This window comes from Lissotriton vulgaris, chromosome 2_1 (assembly GCF_964263255.1).
Source record: "Lissotriton vulgaris chromosome 2_1, aLisVul1.2, whole genome shotgun sequence".
Lineage (NCBI taxonomy): Eukaryota > Metazoa > Chordata > Amphibia > Caudata > Salamandridae > Lissotriton > Lissotriton vulgaris.
Genome location: NC_141687.1, coordinates 1236445115 through 1236465430, shown reverse-complemented (window position 1 = coordinate 1236465430; position 20316 = coordinate 1236445115). Strand labels below are relative to the sequence as shown.

The window sequence follows — 20316 nt, the reverse complement described above, 5'->3', positions numbered from 1 at the left end:
CTCACTTTTAGCCCGAACGGCTGAATGGATTTCCACCAAACTTGGCAAAATTGTAGGGACTGGTACCCCGATGTGCCTTTGCTATGTCTCAAGATATATGCTCCAGTGGGTTTTCCAAAAATTACCTTTGAAAAATATATATTGGGCTACTTTGGGCTGTATATATATGTTAGAGCCCAAATGTAGCCCAATGTAGCCCAATGTAGCCCAATGTAGCCCAAAGATGGCCACCAGAGACAAAAAAAACAAATGTAGCCCAAATATCAGCCAGATGTATCCCAACTATAACCCAATGACAGAATGTCCCAGAGTGTCCTAAAGAACAACTAGAGCGCTAACAGTCTTACTTATGACAAAAGTATGGCACACCTGAAGTCATCTTGATTGGAATAAAGTGTTAACACTTAAAACATTTAATTTGCAAAGGAACAAAATAAGGGGGTTCATTTTGCCATAGAAATTATGATTATTGCTGAAGAAAGAAAAATTAGGGCACATTTTGAGTGACTTCTCAAATCCTCTTATATTTCATTAAAAAAATTCTGATATGCAGTCTCCCTAGATGGCCACCAGAGACAAAAGAGCCCAAATGTAGCCCAAATATCAGCCAGATGTAGCCCAACTATAGCCCAATGACAGAATGTCCCAGAGTGTTCTAAAGAACAACTAGAACGCTAACAGTCTTACTTATGACAAAAGTATGGCACACCTGAAGTCATCTTGATTGGAATAAAGTGGTAACACTTAATACATTTAATTTGAAAAGGAACAAAATGAGGGGTTTCATTTTGCCATAGAAATTATATATATATATATATTCACTGAAAAAACCATAGGTTATAGACCATATATAGTTAGGAATTAGCATTTACAAAACCTTGAAAATTCAATGAAAAAACCATAGGTTATAGACCATATACAGTTAGGAATTAGCATTTACAAAACCTTATTTTACTCACACAAAACCATTGAAATTCGCATATATAGTTAGTTGCACTAACTATATATCGCGCACCCGCAATCCACTGCTGATGATGTCATTCATGACATGGTCAGTGACATCACTGATGACATCACTGATGACATCTCAAATGACATCACTGATGACATCACTGATGACATCTCAAATGACATCACTGATGACAACATCCAGTGACTGTATGTTTCTGTAAAGTTAAAATATGTCTTACATATTGAAGAATGAGTGGATGTATAAGTGTCTGGATGAAGGATTTAGTAGGTGCATGACTGACTGTATGAGTGAGTGATTAAATGTGTCTCACTGAGTGCATGGGTTAGTGACTAAACTGTCTTAATTTGTGCATCATTATGTCTGTTCTGTAAACTGCTGCATGTGTTGATCAGTAGCTATATGAGTAACTATATGGGTTATTGATTAGTTGCCCAAGTATTTGTATGGGAGACTGAGTGTGTGTGTGGGTGGCTGGGAGGTGTATGACTCTGTGCATAGATGTGTGAGCAGTTGATTCACTAGATGTGTGGGTTCAAAAGTGCATGTGGAAACAGCTGTATGGGCGGTTGACTGTGTGCATGAGTGTATTGGTGAGTGAATGGATATCTCAGTGCTACATGTCAAAGTAAGTACATATGTAAAACACAGTACATGTGAGAGTTGACATATATAAATAACTGTGCATAAGAGCCAGTGAATGTGTGAGTGGCTGTATGGATCATTGTGAACTTGTATCAGGGATTGTATAAGAGAGTAAATATGTGTTAGTGTATGTTTGAATAAGTAAGGTGTGTATAACTGTATAGTTGAGGAAATGGAGGTGTGATTGATTCTTTGCATGACTGACTAGGTGTGTGAGTAACTCCATGGATGAGTGACAGTCTGTGAGTGTCTGTTTACACTGATTGTATCTAAGGTTATATTAGAGTCTGAAGAGGTTCATCGTATTATCACATGAATGAAATAATCAGTGATGTGATCAGTAATGTCAAATGAGATGTCATCAGTGATGTCATCAGTGATGTCATTTGAGATGTCATCAGTGATGTCATCAGTGATGTCACTGACCATGTCATGAATGATGTAATATGTGACATCATCAGCAGTGGATTGCGGGTGCGCGATATATAGTTAGTGCAACTAACTATATATGCGAATTTCAATGGTTTTGTGTGAGTAAAATAAGGTTTTGTAAATGCTAATTCCTAACTATATATGGTCTATAACCTATGGTTTTTTCAGTGAATATATATATATACTAACCCTGGGCGAAGAACTACGCTCCGTTTGCGGAGTTTGCGGAGTTTTGGGAACTCCGCGTTCCGCGGAGTTCGCGTAGCTGCCGATAACTCCGCTATCCGGTGCGGAGCGTAGTTGTCGCGCGCTAAATAACATTGTCGCGCGCTAAATAACATTATCGCGTGCGCGGCAATGGCTTACCTTGGTTCTGCGTTCGCTTTTTCCCGGTCGCGTCTGCCACCATGTTTGTAAACCCTTTCGTGCAGCTGTGCGAACGCGATAACGTCATTGGAAGCGCGATAAAGCCATAAGGACGCGCGAGTATGTTTGTTGGTAAGATCGAGTTGCCGAACACGCAGAACCTGCAATCTTGCACAGAATAACTCGCGAGCATGTTAAAAGTTAAACCATAATAATAAATTACCATTTTGGTTAGCAAACAAGTGAAAAACCCCTCAAAGTTGTACCTTTGGATGTATTTTTTGGGGGGAAGGAGTCCTCTTTCTGTTTCTACTCTATTTTTGAATATTAAGGAGGAAGGGCTCTGGAGTTTACAACTTCCTGTTCCTGTCCACCAGGCTCCTCCCAGTGCTTTGTCCATGAGGTGGTCACTTTCATTTGGATTTTGAGCTGGCAGGATCACTTTCTGTGTGTGTTGGCTGCATTACTGCTTTTTTTGAATTTTACTGAGGACTTTTGGATTTTGAATTCTCTTTTTCAAGTAAGTTCAGTAATGTATGAGTGAGTATGATGTTGTAGACTTGTGTTTGTTTGATTTAAAAATTTTTTAACTACAGTATTCATTCCTTGATTTAAATTATTGATGGGTGCCTATACTTTTATGAGGTCCCAACTTGTATTTCTTTTTAAATTTCATCCAGGCTGCATAGAGAGGTACCCATGGGTAAAATCATAATTCTGTGTTTAAATTTTTATTCAAGTTTGTAAACAAACATCATGGCTGGCATTGGATTATGGTCATCATTATGCAATAGCAATGTCTGCTGTTGAATTTCTGTTTGTGTAATTAAAAAGTTTTTTATTTTTTTAAGCCAATAGCTGACCCTAGTACTCCATGTAGTTAGTGTGTAGGCATGTTTGAGTTCATTGTAATAACTTTCTGTGGTTGGCCTGGCCATGTGTTGTTGGCGGCCATTTTATGTTTCCCAGCCACTTTGCTCTTGCCATAGGCCTCCAAACTTGTGGCCTACTCTGCCAGTAGGCCAGAGGTACTAGTCATAGGGTCATGAAAGGTAATCAACTGTTTTTCTGGTGTACCTCTAATTAGAAAGTCATGGATGGACTGGTTTGATTTAGAAAATCTTATGTTTATGTGTGGGGTATGTCAGGTTTTGGGTGTCTGTCAATTTCTGCCAGTAGGTAACCCTAGGAATACTGTTCGCGTACTTTTGGTAACGTCGCACCGTGTGAGAACGCGACCGTACCTTTTTTTGTCTTGTTCGCGCGCTCAATGTACTGGCTCGGGAACGCGATAACGACTTTTCACTCGATTCGCGTTGCCGAACACGCCGATTTTGCATTCTCGCGACCAATATGTCCCGAGTTGCATAAAAGTTCCTCGAAAATGTTTAATGTGTCCCCTGTGCTACAAAAAAGTCCTCATTTATGTGTTATTTGGTTGTAGTTTTGTCTTCCTGGAGCATGGGCCACTCCCAGTCCCTTTCTGTCCTCTATGTAATGATTTCTTGTTTATGGTTGGGGTGACCAATTTGGGGGGTGGTGTCTGGTGTGTCCATTTTGTGAAGCTAAGCATTGTCCCTTTGGCATAGGCATTTATTGTCTCTCCTCTCTTTCTTTTCATGTAGTGGTGAGGGCCATTTTGTGTGTACTTACTTCCTTTGTGATGATTCTGCTATGTTGTTGTTGGTGGGCAGGCCATGTGGTGGCGGCCATTTTGTGTATGCTTCCTTTGTGGCTGATTTTGCCATGTGGTGGAGGCCATTTTGGGTGCATCCCTTTTCCAAGTTGTTTTTGGGTGTCCCTGTCCTCCTGGCCCTATGGAGGCCGCCATTTTCTGTGTCCTTCCCAGGTTCTCTTCTTTTGCCATAGCCATCCAAGGCTTTTGTAGGTACTACTACTCACAGCCATAGGTGCATTCAAGTTAATCAACTATTTTTGTGGTGTAACTTTAATTACACCGTGTATGGCTTTGGATTGCTTCACATTTTTTGTAATGGTGGTACTTTCAGTTTTTGGTTGCTTGTGTGTAGCTAATATGGCACTCCCTGCCAGTAGGTAACCCTAGGAATACTGTTCGCGTACTTTTGGTAACGTCGCACCGTGTGAGAACGCGACCGTACCTTTTTTGTCTTGTTCGCGCGCTCAATGTACTGGCTCGGGAACGCGATAACGACTTTTCACTCGATTCGCGTTGCCGAACACGCCGATTTTGCATTCTCGCGACCAATATGTCCAGAGTTGCATAAAAGTTCCTCGAAAATGTTTAATGTGTCCCCTGTGCTACAAAAAAGTCCTCATTTATGTGTTATTTGGTTGTAGTTTTGTCTTCCTGGAGCATGGGCCACTCCCAGTCCCTTTCTGTCCTCTATGTAATGATTTCTTGTTTATGGTTGGGTTGACCAATTTGGGGGGTGGTGTCTGGTGTGTCCATTTTGTGAAGCTAAGCATTGTCCCTTTGGCATAGGCATTTATTGTCTCTCCTCTCTTTCTTTTCATGTAGTGGTGAGGGCCATTTTGTGTGTACTTACTTCCTTTGTGATGATTCTGCTATGTTGTTGTTGGTGGGCAGGCCATGTGGTGGCGGCCATTTTGTGTATGCTTCCTTTGTGACTGATTTTGCCATGTGGTGGAGGCCATTTTGGGTGCATCCCTTTTCCAAGTTGTTTTTGGGTGTCCCTGTCCTCCTGGCCCTATGGAGGCCGCCATTTTCTGTGTCCTTCCCAGGTTCTCTTCTTTTGCCATAGCCATCCAAGGCTTTTGTAGGTACTACTACTCACAGCCATAGGTGCATTCAAGTTAATCAACTATTTTTGTGGTGTAACTTTAATTACACCGTGTATGGCTTTGGATTGCTTCACATTTTTTGTAATGGTGGTACTTTCAGTTTTTGGTTGCTTGTGTGTAGCTAATATGGCACTCCCTGCCAGTAGGTAACCCTAGGAATACTGTTCGCGTACTTTTGGTAACGTCGCACCGTGTGAGAACGCGACCGTACCTTTTTTGTCTTGTTCGCGCGCTCAATGTACTGGCTCGGGAACGCGATAACGACTTTTCACTCGATTCGCGTTGCCGAACACGCCGATTTTGCATTCTCGCGACCAATATGTCCCGAGTTGCATAAAAGTTCCTCGAAAATGTTTAATGTGTCCCCTGTGCTACAAAAAAGTCCTCATTTATGTGTTATTTGGTTGTAGTTTTGTCTTCCTGGAGCATGGGCCACTCCCAGTCCCTTTCTGTCCTCTATGTAATGATTTCTTGTTTATGGTTGGGGTGACCAATTTGGGGGGTGGTGTCTGGTGTGTCCATTTTGTGAAGCTAAGCATTGTCCCTTTGGCATAGGCATTTATTGTCTCTCCTCTCTTTCTTTTCATGTAGTGGTGAGGGCCATTTTGTGTGTACTTACTTCCTTTGTGATGATTCTGCTATGTTGTTGTTGGTGGGCAGGCCATGTGGTGGCGGCCATTTTGTGTATGCTTCCTTTGTGACTGATTTTGCCATGTGGTGGAGGCCATTTTGGGTGCATCCCTTTTCCAAGTTGTTTTTGGGTGTCCCTGTCCTCCTGGCCCTATGGAGGCGGCCATTTTCTGTGTCCTTCCCAGGTTCTCTTCTTTTGCCATAGCCATCCAAGGCTTTTGTAGGTACTACTACTCACAGCCATAGGTGCATTCAAGTTAATCAACTATTTTTGTGGTGTAACTTTAATTACACCGTGTATGGCTTTGGATTGCTTCACATTTTTTGTAATGGTGGTACTTTCAGTTTTTGGTTGCTTGTGTGTAGCTAATATGGCACTCCCTGCCAGTAGGTAACCCTAGGAATACTGTTCGCGTACTTTTGGTAACGTCGCACCGTGTGAGAACGCGACCGTACCTTTTTTGTCTTGTTCGCACGCTCAATGTACTGGCTCGGGAACGCGATAACGACTTTTCACTCGATTCGCGTTGCCGAACACGCCGATTTTGCATTCTCGCGACCAATATGTCCCGAGTTGCATAAAAGTTCCTCGAAAATGTTTAATGTGTCCCCTGTGCTACAAAAAAGTCCTCATTTATGTGTTATTTGGTTGTAGTTTTGTCTTCCTGGAGCATGGGCCACTCCCAGTCCCTTTCTGTCCTCTATGTAATGATTTCTTGTTTATGGTTGGGGTGACCAATTTGGGGGGTGGTGTCTGGTGTGTCCATTTTGTGAAGCTAAGCATTGTCCCTTTGGCATAGGCATTTATTGTCTCTCCTCTCTTTCTTTTCATGTAGTGGTGAGGGCCATTTTGTGTGTACTTACTTCCTTTGTGATGATTCTGCTATGTTGTTGTTGGTGGGCAGGCCATGTGGTGGCGGCCATTTTGTGTATGCTTCCTTTGTGACTGATTTTGCCATGTGGTGGAGGCCATTTTGGGTGCATCCCTTTTCCAAGTTGTTTTTGGGTGTCCCTGTCCTCCTGGCCCTATGGAGGCGGCCATTTTCTGTGTCCTTCCCAGGTTCTCTTCTTTTGCCATAGCCATCCAAGGCTTTTGTAGGTACTACTACTCACAGCCATAGGTGCATTCAAGTTAATCAACTATTTTTGTGGTGTAACTTTAATTACACCGTGTATGGCTTTGGATTGCTTCACATTTTTTGTAATGGTGGTACTTTCAGTTTTTGGTTGCTTGTGTGTAGCTAATATGGCACTCCCTGCCAGTAGGTAACCCTAGGAATACTGTTCGCGTACTTTTGGTAACGTCGCACCGTGTGAGAACGCGACCGTACCTTTTTTGTCTTGTTCGCGCGCTCAATGTACTGGCTCGGGAACGCGATAACGACTTTTCACTCGATTCGCATTGCCGAACACGCCGATTTTGCATTCTCGCGACCAATATGTCCCGAGTTGCATAAAAGTTCCTCGAAAATGTTTAATGTGTCCCCTGTGCTACAAAAAAGTCCTCATTTATGTGTTATTTGGTTGTAGTTTTGTCTTCCTGGGCATGGGCCACTCCCAGTCCCTTTCTGTCCTCTATGTAATGATTTCTTGTTTATGGTTGGGGTGACCAATTTGGGGGGTGGTGTCTGGTGTGTCCATTTTGTGAAGCTAAGCATTGTCCCTTTGGCATAGGCATTTATTGTCTCTCCTCTCTTTCTTTTCATGTAGTGGTGAGGGCCATTTTGTGTGTACTTACTTCCTTTGTGATGATTCTGCTATGTTGTTGTTGGTGGGCAGGCCATGTGGTGGCGGCCATTTTGTGTATGCTTCCTTTGTGACTGATTTTGCCATGTGGTGGAGGCCATTTTGGGTGCATCCCTTTTCCAAGTTGTTTTTGGGTGTCCCTGTCCTCCTGGCCCTATGGAGGCCGCCATTTTCTGTGTCCTTCCCAGGTTCTCTTCTTTTGCCATAGCCATCCAAGGCTTTTGTAGGTACTACTACTCACAGCCATAGGTGCATTCAAGTTAATCAACTATTTTTGTGGTGTAACTTTAATTACACCGTGTATGGCTTTGGATTGCTTCACATTTTTTGTAATGGTGGTACTTTCAGTTTTTGGTTGCTTGTGTGTAGCTAATATGGCACTCCCTGCCAGTAGGTAACCCTAGGAATACTGTTCGCGTACTTTTGGTAACGTCGCACCGTGTGAGAACGCGACCGTACCTTTTTTGTCTTGTTCGCGCGCTCAATGTACTGGCTCGGGAACGCGATAACGACTTTTCACTCGATTCGTGTTGCCGAACACGCCGATTTTGCATTCTCGCGACCAATATGTCCCGAGTTGCATAAAAGTTCCTCGAAAATGTTTAATGTGTCCCCTGTGCTACAAAAAAGTCCTCATTTATGTGTTATTTGGTTGTAGTTTTGTCTTCCTGGAGCATGGGCCACTCCCAGTCCCTTTCTGTCCTCTATGTAATGATTTCTTGTTTATGGTTGGGGTGACCAATTTGGGGGGTGGTGTCTGGTGTGTCCATTTTGTGAAGCTAAGCATTGTCCCTTTGGCATAGGCATTTATTGTCTCTCCTCTCTTTCTTTTCATGTAGTGGTGAGGGCCATTTTGTGTGTACTTACTTCCTTTGTGATGATTCTGCTATGTTGTTGTTGGTGGGCAGGCCATGTGGTGGCGGCCATTTTGTGTATGCTTCCTTTGTGACTGATTTTGCCATGTGGTGGAGGCCATTTTGGGTGCATCCCTTTTCCAAGTTGTTTTTGGGTGTCCCTGTCCTCCTGGCCCTATGGAGGCCGCCATTTTCTGTGTCCTTCCCAGGTTCTCTTCTTTTGCCATAGCCATCCAAGGCTTTTGTAGGTACTACTACTCACAGCCATAGGTGCACTCAAGTTAATCAACTATTTTTGTGGTGTAACTTTAATTACACCGTGTATGGCTTTGGATTGCCTCACATTTTTTGTAATGGTGGTACTTTCAGTTTTTGGTTGCTTGTGTGTAGCTAATATGGCACTCCCTGCCAGTAGGTAACCCTAGGAATACTGTTCGCGTACTTTTGGTAACGTCGCACCGTGTGAGAACGCGACCGTACCTTTTTTGTCTTGTTCGCGCGCTCAATGTACTGGCTCGGGAACGCGATAACGACTTTTCACTCGATTCGCGTTGCCGAACACGCCGATTTTGCATTCTCGCGACCAATATGTCCCGAGTTGCATAAAAGTTCCTCGAAAATGTTTAATGTGTCCCCTGTGCTACAAAAAAGTCCTCATTTATGTGTTATTTGGTTGTAGTTTTGTCTTCCTGGACAGGCCATGTGGTGGCGGCCATTTTGTAGGTACTTCCTTTGTGCATTTATCATTGGCCTCCCTGCTTTTGGTCTGATCTGATAGTAGGCCAGAGTCCCAGAGGTGGTAGTTAGTTACTAGTTAGCGGGGCTGCTTTATGTAGCTGTTTCTATTTGGTCTATTTAATTACCATCATTACGGCATGTGTGTATGCCATTGCATTTCCAAGTTGGTTGTCTGGGCAGGGGGGTAGGTAACTTTTTTGTGTGTGTAATAATTTTATGGCTTGTATGTGTTTTTGCAGTGAAGTTTTACAAACTCTTAGCCATGGGGTATTTTGATTTTCCTTGCATTAACCTGTCATGACTCATGTGTAGCAGGCATACTCCTTTTTCTGTCCATATTGGTATATGATAGGCCTGCTTGACTTTATGATTGGTTATTTCGGGACTTCATGTGGCTGGGAGCTGTGGTGCTCGTAGTATTAGTCTTCTTTTTTGTGTTTTATACATTGGCCTGTGTGTCTTTCAATTGTTCATGTGTTGGCTTACTGCTTGTTTGACTGACGTGTTCTGTCTTCTTTGCTTGTAGGTGCACAGAAAAAGACTGAGGAGGTGCTGGCTGTTTTCATCCATCGCCCGTCCAACTGCCAGACGGACGTCCTTCAATTGTACGCCACGTGTGGTGTGTGACTCATCTGACCACACATCTCTGCAATTTGTGCTACTGAGTGCTGCTGTGTGCTGACATCAGAAGAAGATGGGTCCTAAGAGAGCAGGTACCAGGTCCTCCACCACCAAGAAAGTTGCTGAGAAGAAGGTACAGAAGAAGGAAGTGTCACTTAAGGCTGGTATGGACCCCCAAACCTTTTTTGGGCCCCCAAAACGTACGCCTGCAGCAGCGGTGTCCGTGGTGCAAGCTGGAGCCAGGCCCAGCACATCCGCATTAGCGGGGGCAAGCCACCAACCCAGGGCCAAGCACATGAGGGTCGAAGAGGTAGCCGGCCTAGTGTTACAAAGCAGTGATACTGAGCCTGAACTTAACTTATCGCTGTCTCAAAGTAGCACACAATCCACGCAAGATGAAAGTGCTGAACAACCGCCGCCAGCAGTAGATGTTCAACAACCACAACCACTTCCCGCAATAGTTGTTGAAAAACCACAACCACCGCCCGCAATAGTTGTTCAACAACAACAACCAAATCCCACAATAGTAGTTGTTGAAGAACCACAGCACGCTATAGTACTTCCTCAAGAACAACAACCACCGTCTCCGCACGCAATAGTGGAAGTTGTTCCTCCCGATGTCGGGGCAGTTCAGGAAGTAGAGCCTCATTCCGAGCAAGAAGAAGAGGAAGCCACTTCTGGAGGTGATCTACTGTCTTTAAATTTACCAAAGGAAAGGAGGGTTAGTGGCAGTGCATCGAGTTCTTCGCATAGCATCCCTTCAGATGACCTTGATAAGGAATGGCATCCACAACGAAGAACTGAGCATTCAAAGGAGAGGCATCCTAAGACCAGGCTGGGAAAAAGGAAGGATCCGTCAAGGCTTGAACTTCCGGAGTTCGATGTAGGTGAACAGAATACTGATGGTGATAAAGACGGGTCTGACACTGACAATGTCATCATCACAAGCGTTATTCCTGGTGCAGAGGATGTAGAGACCAGCATTTTCACCCTATCCAGAAGGGCTGCGATTAGTGATGAGCAGATAGCACGTGTAACTCCTACACACTCAGCGCCCAATATAACACCAGCTCCCATTTTTGCATCAGCGAAGGCCCGGCAGCGTGCGACATCCAGCGCAAGCGCCACCTCAACAGAAGGAGGTAGTGGCAGTACTAGTACTGAACTGTCACATAGGGAAATTCAACAAAAAGGCTCCAGTTCATCCGGGATTGGAAGTGGGTCCTCCTCTTCCTATGGCAGGAGACAAAAGTTTAGCTCCCCAGTCTGGGATTTTTTTACGGTTCACCCACATCAGGAGAACATTGCTATATGCACCATTTGTCACACCAATGTTAGTCGTGGTAAGATTGGTACAAACTATGGTACTGGAGGCCCAACGACCCATATGAAAAAAACACACACAATTGTATGGGAGAACCACCTTGCAAGCTTAAAAGATGTAAGCACTGGTGTTGGTGGGGAGGATACAGTACTACAAGGTCCACTCATGGAAGAAGAGGGAGACGATGACCTTCTATCTGGGAGTGGTACACAAATGAGCCCTGTCGCCAGCACTGGAGTGGTGCAGTCCAAATCCTCAGCATCAGCAACTTCTCAGTGGCACCAGAGTCAGCCGGAGACACCAAGGGCAAGGAGTGAAAAGTCTGCGTTGAAAGGTGGTCCGTCTAGCAGAACAGAAAGAATTACCAAGCAGCTTACCATTACTGGCATGTTTAGGCAGGAGGGAAAGTACGAGCGGAACCACCCAACAGCACGTTTGTACAATGCGAAACTTGCAAAAATGTTGGCACTCGACCTTCTCCCATTTTCATTTGTTGAGGCAGTGGGATTTCGGCAATTAGTGGCAACACTCGCCCCAAAATGGGACGTTCCCAGTCGCTACTATTTTGCAAGAGTTGCTATTCCAGCACTACACCACGACGTGCTGGGATTGATTGGGAAAGCCTTACAACAGAGTGTTGTCCATTGTATCCACCTGACAACCGACATGTGGAGCAGTCGCGAAGCCACAGCAGATTACATGTGCATCACCGCACACTGGATCTCTTTTGCAGGTGTGAAAGACAAGTTAACATCAGGCCTTCTTGACGTTGCTGGGATTTTCAATGACACTCGCAAACATGCAACTGTAGCCATGTTTGGTATGGAGAAAAATCATACTGCTGACAACATTTTGTCTGACTTTAACAGCAAGGTCTTTGAATGGCTGAAACCAAGAGGCCTTAAGATTGGTTTTGTTGCCACCGACAATGGCAGTAATGTAGTGAGGGCAATGAAAGATGGACAGTATTTCAGGGTACCCTGTTTGGCACACTGCATTAACTTAGTCGTGCAAGACTTTCTAAAAAATGAACTCCAAGTCAGCACCATACTGACCATCTGCAGAAGAATATGCACGCATTTTAACCATTCTTTCAAAGCGCGGAAGCTGCTACGCGTCATTCAGCGGGAGCATAATTTGCCAGTCAAAGCACTGATCCAGGAGGTCCCAACACGTTGGAACTCGACTTATTTCATGCTTGAGCGTCTCTTTGAACAGTACATACCACTGAATGCTTATGTAATGTCAAGAAGATTAGTGGATCCTACTGTTAATCTTAAAAGCCTGACCGTTGAGATGTGGCAGTGGGACATCATTAAATGCTTGACAGAGATGCTACAACCTTTTGAGGTGTTCACACGTGCAGTTAGCAGGGAGGACTGTACTATGGGCCAAGCCATCCCATTGTTGTACATGCTCGAGCAACAGCTGAAGGAGGTCTGTGAAACATACGAAGGTGACGAAGAAAAAGTTGAAGCATGTACCTTGGCCAAGGCCTTACGCAACCGCTTATCTGTAAATGCAAGGCTTAAAATGATTGTGTCAGATCCAAATTACATAACTGCAACAATCTTGGATCCACGGTACAAATTGTTTGTCAGCAGTAGCGCAGTCATTCCTTTTTCAGATGGGGATGTTGCCAATTACAAAAGTTCCATAGCTGTGGAAGCTAATGATTTCGAAACTGAACGGCTGTTACTTAAAGGCCTGACAGTGCCAGCCCAGGACAGTCAAAGTACTCCAGGCCATCCTCCTGAGGCAACTCAGGCAAGTTCATCAGAGCATGAGAGCGGTGCGTCCGCTTCCCAGCAGGCACCAACAGTACCAAAAGCAGCACCTACACGATCTGATTCAGCAGACACAACCAAAAGCATAACTGCTTTTTTTCTACAGAAGGGGATGGGTAAGTCCGTTGCTGTTGCAAAGGGGAAAGAGGAGCAGCAAAGCCGAGCACCAATGAACACTGAGCGGATGGTTCAGGCCTATCTGGATGACACAACAGAGGTGTTCATGGAGCAAAGCCCATTGGTCTATTGGTATGAAAGAAGGAGACAGTGGCCAGTGCTGAGCAGGCTGGCGATAAAGTATTTGGCTTGTCCTGTAGCCAGTGTCGCCTCTGAGCGGGTTTTCAGTGCTGCTGGTGCCATTGTGACATCGAAAAGGACCAGTCTCTCCCCCAAAAGCGTCGAGAGGCTGACAATGATAAAAATGAATCAACACTTCATACCACCAGACTATACTGTACGTGAAACCGAGCAGGATGAAGAAAGTGAGCCCGAAGAATTCATCACTGCTGGGTTACATGACCTACTGCTGTCCGGACCCATAGAGTTTGAGGACGAGCACCTCTTCCCTGACCAATAGGCTGTTAAATTGTGACTTTTTCCATTCTTTTATTTGTGTTATTTATTTTCTTATTAAAAATGACTTTCTGGTGCAAAACTGCTAATCTTAAAATAAAAAGCTCAACCAAATCCATCCCCACCACTCATTCTTTTAATGTACCTACTGGAGTTGCACACCTGTGCATTTATTTTCGCTGTATCTTTTTTAGTTACCTCCTGGAGTTGCACACCTGTGCATTTATGTTCCATGTTGACTGCACTCCTCAGAGTCTTGCTCCATCTTCTTGACTCCCACTCAAGTCAATACAATTCCATCTTGGCAGCCATACATTTGATGTTGTAGATGGAGTATAGTACAATAACAATAATGTAGCCTCTAACAGTCCCTCCATAATAAGTGAACCGTACATGACTACAGCCATCCTCTATTTCATTTGAAATCTGCAACTCATAATAACTGCCTTGCTGAGTCTTACTCTTAAGGCTACCACCTCTGTCTGCAGGCATTCAGAGACGACTGTGTCAAAAGAAACTTGAGCAGGCATCCACAACTGAAGTCAACTTGTTGTGATGACTCGCATTACAAAGGCTCGGCAGCATCTGTGATCAATCTTCTGACAGTGAAAGAGAAGAGCAAAACAGGTATAAAAATGAATGATGCCATGCATTGCATTGGATGTATTTTTTTGCTGACTCTGAGCTAATGTGCATGGACTTGAAGTATACTAGTAACTTCAGTTCAGACTCACGTGATAGCCAATTTTTCCATGTTATTTACTAATAATAGAAATTATTTACGCACTTGTGTTCCTACTACTACAGATGCAGTCAGGACTTAATTTATCGTAGTCACTCACTACAGACTGAGTTGCTGATGATAATGATGGTGACCACCATATCTTTGCTGTCAGGCAGTTGGATCTGAGCTGATTGATGCACGATGTTTCTTGGAGTGGAATACAAGGTAATAAATAAATACAAATAAGAGTCACAGCACAGTAGACCCAGGCTACATGTTTGTGCACAGTGCTGTGGTAGAGTACAATAGTGGTATGATTGATGACTGAGAATGACGCATTGATTTTGTTGATTAATTTTGTAAATGCTAGGTTGCTTTTTCAATTTCATTCACCTTTCTGTGGCTCTGAAATTTTTAGGGAAATGCAGTTTGTATAACGGCCAAACCTGTGTCGTCGTGGGCCTGTTGTTGTGTGCTGGCTCCTGTCTTTTTTTGTACTTCTAGATTAAAAATGATATGCAACTAGTAGACTTATACAAATTGTATCCAAGCCGCCTCAGTCTGAAAGTCCTCTCATACAACTACTCCTCTTGTATTGTTTTTTTTATCTTCACTGTATTAAAATTTGTTTAGGTCATTCACATTCTTTTGTATTTGCCTTTTCTTTTTCAGGCTGGACATCTTTCACCCACTGCTTTATAGTATGAGCATCAACTCTCACCCTTACCACAAATCCTCATCATCAAGCAATTGGATTGCGGGAAACCAAGAATCATATTCAGCGTGTCCTTTTCTTACGTCCATTGCTTACAATCATTAGCTAGCGGATCAACATCATAAATCATCGTCTTCATTGTTTTGCTTTTGTTGTCTCCAATCTCCATGCGTACTGTTTTTCTTTCTCAAACCTTTCCCAAAACCCCCGTACCCATCCATTAAACAAACCCTAACCCTCTTCCCCCGGGCTGCGTGGTTACATTGAGGTGTGATGTTTCTTACATTAAATATACACCAACAATTTGATCACGCGCTAGCTGGGGCAGATGTGGTCAAAGCAACAATAGTGAAATGTCAACAAGGCATGGCCAGGATCTTCTGCGGCTTCCCAACTCAAGCTCTGTGTATAATAACGCCAAATAATTTACCATTAACATCAAACAACGAATGCATCTAATGAATTGGCGTAATTTTTTGGGTTTAAAGTGTAAAGCATTATGATTTAGAAAAGTTTGACGTTGCCGTGAGTACTACGAGTAAAGTTGAACTTCTTATCTTCTCTTGCACTTAGTTTCCAGTCCCCAAAACCATTGTTTTGTTTCAGTTTAGCAGTTGCAATATTGGGTCACCCATGCAATGTACTGTACTTACTTATACTACCCCCACATTGTCTGTCACGCAAATGACTGTCTCTTTCTTTTTGTCGCTACTGGCAGGGTCTGTCTACTACTATCACAGAAGTTCTGATTCTGAACCACAGATTCTTCGCCATTGTCTTGGAAATCAAATGCAGCCCTTGCAGTGCCACACTTCATGATAAATCATCATCATCTCATCAGCAATCACAGGTAAGATAAGTTTGCAGTGAGGTATAACGCAAGACAGACTGGTCGTTCTTCTAATACTACAAATATAACTCGGTGAGGGTTTACTGCATCTATCTGTTTGCATGTTAAAGATGTGGGCAATATATTTTATTATTAAAAAGCACTGTCCGCCGACCTGCATGGCCAAATTAAACCTTGCGAGGTTGCACAACGTACATTATTTGGTGAAACACTCCCCCCTCCAACCCCAGAAGAAACGCAAATGAACTTCAAATGTTTTCTTTTTAACATAACTTTGTGTCTCGTTTATTTTAACATAATGTAATATATAACTAAAGATGATACAAAAATAAAATATATATAAATCCTACACCACAGCTGTCCCCCTACCCGCCTCCCCTAACCCCAACCAAATTCCCACGCTCAATGTCATGTAAAAAAAAAGTAAAAACCCAACACCCAATTCCCACCCACCAACAAAAGGATTAAAAAAGGGGCAAACAGGGTCCATCTCATAGCCGGCGGGCTTTTAAGTGTTGATCCACCAGGATCTTTACACGCTCCTCTATTTGTTTTTTAGTCTGACTGCTTTGAGCCTCCAGCCTGGCTACCCGGAGGAGAATTTTTCGCTGGAACTGGCGGCACCTACATTGGCAGCCATGTTGTTGTGGGGGGGTGGACGATGCGGGGAAAATGTGGCGGTGGGCGGCTGCCTGACCACGCCGACGTACTCCTGCAGGCTTGGGGGCCGGGGCATTGGAAGAGGCAGCAGCTGCTGCCGCCGCCTCCTCCTCCTCCTCCTCGGCCTGAGCCACCAGCCGGCGGTAGGCCTCAACGATGGCCTGCAGTTTCCGCTGACGGGCCCGGACTGCCAGCTCCTTCCTCGTTGGTTTAGAAGGAGTAACTATAAAGAAAGAGACAGAATTGTTGTAATCAAAAATCCCAGCAAATCAAGAACACAACATGGATCCAACACATAGTGGGCGGCACAGTACAGTAGCAATAGCAAGCAAGTTGAGTACCTAAAATGTTGTTTTATCTATCTTGAACATTCTACGCCTTATGTACCTCATCTGTCTGCCTTTTTTGCACGGCATTATGCCTGCCCTAGTAACATAGGTAGCATGGGTGTACTTCAACGGTCACATACGAACACCTGTCTTTTTCATATCTCGTTTTTTTATATCATATACTCTGTGCTTCCGGGAAAAGTGACAGTCTCCAACTAACATTAATTAACAGTGGCCAGCTAGTACTAGTAAATGTCTACTCTAGAGACTATCATTCTTTATATCGCCAACAAACGTTAGGTGGTTTGTGTTTCGCCAGCAACGACCCGGAATGCATCCAGTCGTCCCCTCCTTCCCTTGCCTTTGGGTTTAACCAAAACACCGCTGCCAACACTAGTATCCACTATCCACTAACCACCGATATTGGATGTGTCTCCCACCCACGCAGGCAGCTGTGTTTTCCCCTTTCTATGCTTCCACAACAACCCACGCATCCAACTGCTCTCAAACACCTGCATTGCTGATTCCAAAGTATCCTATATTATATGATTGGAGCTTTTTCCTTGCTCCTTTCATCATACTTAAAATCAATCTCATGTTAATCCATCGCGGTCATGTAATGTTGTGGATAAGACTTTTTCAGTCTGCCACCAACCTTTCACAGCTGAGTTGTAGTCACATAGAAGAGGCCTGTATAACTTATTTTATCAATTCTCGCCGGTGGTAATGCTTTTGCTAAGCTTGGTAATGACAACGGTGGCGTCATATATTGTCCAGTAGAACTTCAAGTTCATTATAAATATCAGAGTACAGTGAGGAAGTTTTCCCCACCCACCAAGTAATGCGGATCACTATTGAATGTAACTTACCATCGCCCACCGTTGTTGTCTCCTCCCCCGCTGCTGCCGGTGCTGCTGTAGGTGCCTCTGGTGGTCCTCCATTCCCCTCCGGGATCGCCTCTGCTGCCGCCGTTGCAGCGCCGCTGCCCCCGTCGGCACTGGTGGATGGTACCGGTTCTGCAAAAATAAAAATAAGTAATTAAGTACACCTTTTTAGATGGATGCACAGCCCCCATTGTACTTGTTCACCAAAAACGGAGTTCTGCAAAACAGTTAAGTACAACGTAATCAGTAGTAGTCCACATTGCCTAGTACAGCAGAGTAAGTAACACACTACACATATTAGCATTTGTTTGGTATGGTACCCAAGCTCATCTCATCTATACTCCTACTCTAGTCTAGTCCTTGGAAAGTTAGACTGAACCATGTAACCTAACCAGTTTGTACATCAATGACATGTCTACAGTTTTGCGCATGCTACCTCACACCTTGTTGCGCAGTACGAGAAGACGCCTTTGAGGCCACATGATAGTTCAAAGCATACACCTGAAGAGTTCGGAAAATAGAAAGGCCCGTATTTACTTTTTGAATGTGGATTGTGGAATTTCCTTACAGCCTCAGGTTACACCTTTTTTTTAGCATGACAGCTAAAAAGTTGAATAAATGTATGTAATGTAATGTTTTCATACTGTGTAACGTGCGCCACTTTTGTCATTATCTTTCGGCAGATGAGAAGATTTCCTTCTACGAAGCAAAGATTTCCAGAGCTTACCAAAAAGAGGCATATGCAACCAGTATACGTTCAATGGTGAGGGGTCTCCGACATTTCCCACATTTCCCTATCGTGCACTGGTAGCTGTACAAATGTAGATTACTTTTTATTCAGCCTTTTTTAACTCTGGATTTTTTCTGGTGGCCCTGCCCTTGACGCATTTCACAGAACAACTTAAAAACATTGATGTTACTTACTTAGTTACTTCTAACAAAATAAAGGTTTTGAAGTACCACATTGACTCGGAAGTATATTTTCAGTGTCTGTTGTCTTGTAGACTTACACGAGAGAGTGAGCAAAAGGGGGTTACTTAGGTTATGGATTGTGTAATAAAAGCATTTGGCATCTTCATATTGGGGTTCAGGAAAGGGGTAATTGAATAATTGACCAATGACTGAGCCCATATAGGTTGGCGTTCATTAAATTGTGGGTTCCTCTGAGTTTTGTGACTGAGGTGTAAGACTGTAAGTAAGTAAGGTCCAACCTGCCTATCAACAACAACATCCAATTTTGGGGTGCATACATAGTTATGTATGTGACTGCATAGAAGAATACCCGCAAGAGTAGTAGTGGTATTCATTACTAACGCTTACAAAAATAGTAGACCAACATCTGGATGCATACTTGGTTGGTGTCAATTGGCAAAGAAGAGACATTACAGAGGAAAAAGCATAAGACAGGAGTGGACCCTGTGCCTTCCGCTATTCGATCACAGATTTTTTGAAAAGATTGATACCTTAACTAAAGAGTGGGCAACAGGGCAAGCTTACCTACAGACAGTATAGTAGTAGTACAGAGAGTCATAAGAGAGGCTCTTTCAAGGAACAGAAAGGCAGGGACAGATAGTAATACCCAAAATTTTGAAAACATAAAACAAAAACAAGCATTTGTCAAAATTTAGTTAGGTGAAATGTCATTAATCGGTTGGAAAAAAAGCTCCGTTAGAAAGTTAGGGAAATATCATTGTTCCAAAAGAAAACACTGTTGGACTTACTAGGGACAGCAGCAGGATCCTCAGTAGAGGAGCTCTGTGCCTGTGGTTCACGATCACGTTCACCCGCCGACTCGGTCCCAGCCTTCTGCTTGCCCCTGGGTTCTGTGGTTCATGTAAGAAATAATAAAGAAAGAGAAAACATTGAGTGCTGTGAAACATAGACAGCATTTCAAAAACCACTGCTACAACATTAAAAGAAACAAACATTGGTCTACCAAATGACTACTGCCTTGCATGATTCACTGACTAGTGTACTTGGAGAAAACAAATCAAATGTTCCATAAACATTCTGATTGCAGATTACTAAGTAACACAGAGGCAGTAAGACCTGAACAACACCACAGATTCAAGAATGGGGTAATCAATCAATTATCTGTAAGTAGCCATTTCTTTTTCATTTTTTGCCAGCAAAATGCATAGATCACAAGGAGGAGACATGCTTAACTTTGTGCATACTAACTAACACGAAATTGTACGTTCATGGCATCATATTTTGTTTTGCTACTGACTGAATGCTACTGCTGCCCTACCCACTCAATAAACAAACTACATCAGTTCTATGGAGGGCTGAGGCAGGGGCGGCTCTAGGCTCATGGTGGTCCTGGACTCCTGGCCAGGGAGCGTAGGTGGGGGGCCCGGAAGAGGAGGTCGGGGCGGAGCACGGAGGCCAGTGAAGAGGGGGGAGTCGGAGTGTTTGGAAGTGGAACAGAGCCGGAGGCACCAAATCCCTGCCAGGGGCCGCCACGCAAATATGTATCCATCCTCTGAGGATTATTAAATTAAGGATATATATTGGTGGGGTGGCCCCTGGCGTTTGGTGGCCCTGTGCAGTTGCACAGCTTGAACATGCCTAAATCCGGCCCTGGCTGAGGTAAGAAGAACAAAGTAACTTTTGCATTCATTGCCAGAGGAGTATTCATGCAGAAGAGAAGGCCGTGAAAAAAAAATGATACAATATGCATT

The 20316-nt window shown here is 43.7% G+C and overlaps 1 protein-coding gene and 1 long non-coding RNA gene across 2 annotated transcripts in view; one reads left to right on the top strand and one right to left on the bottom strand.

Moving 5' to 3' along the window:
* LOC147732424 (uncharacterized) overlaps positions 1–20316 on the bottom strand; it is a 2559122-nt gene that overhangs the window by 1489181 nt on the left and 1049625 nt on the right. The gene's annotated exons all lie outside the window — the stretch shown is intronic.
* Positions 14012–14988, top strand: LOC147732426 (uncharacterized). The gene is made up of 3 exons (XR_015308658.1): positions 14012–14097; positions 14278–14419; positions 14867–14988. It is a non-coding gene; the product is annotated as an uncharacterized LOC147732426 (long non-coding RNA).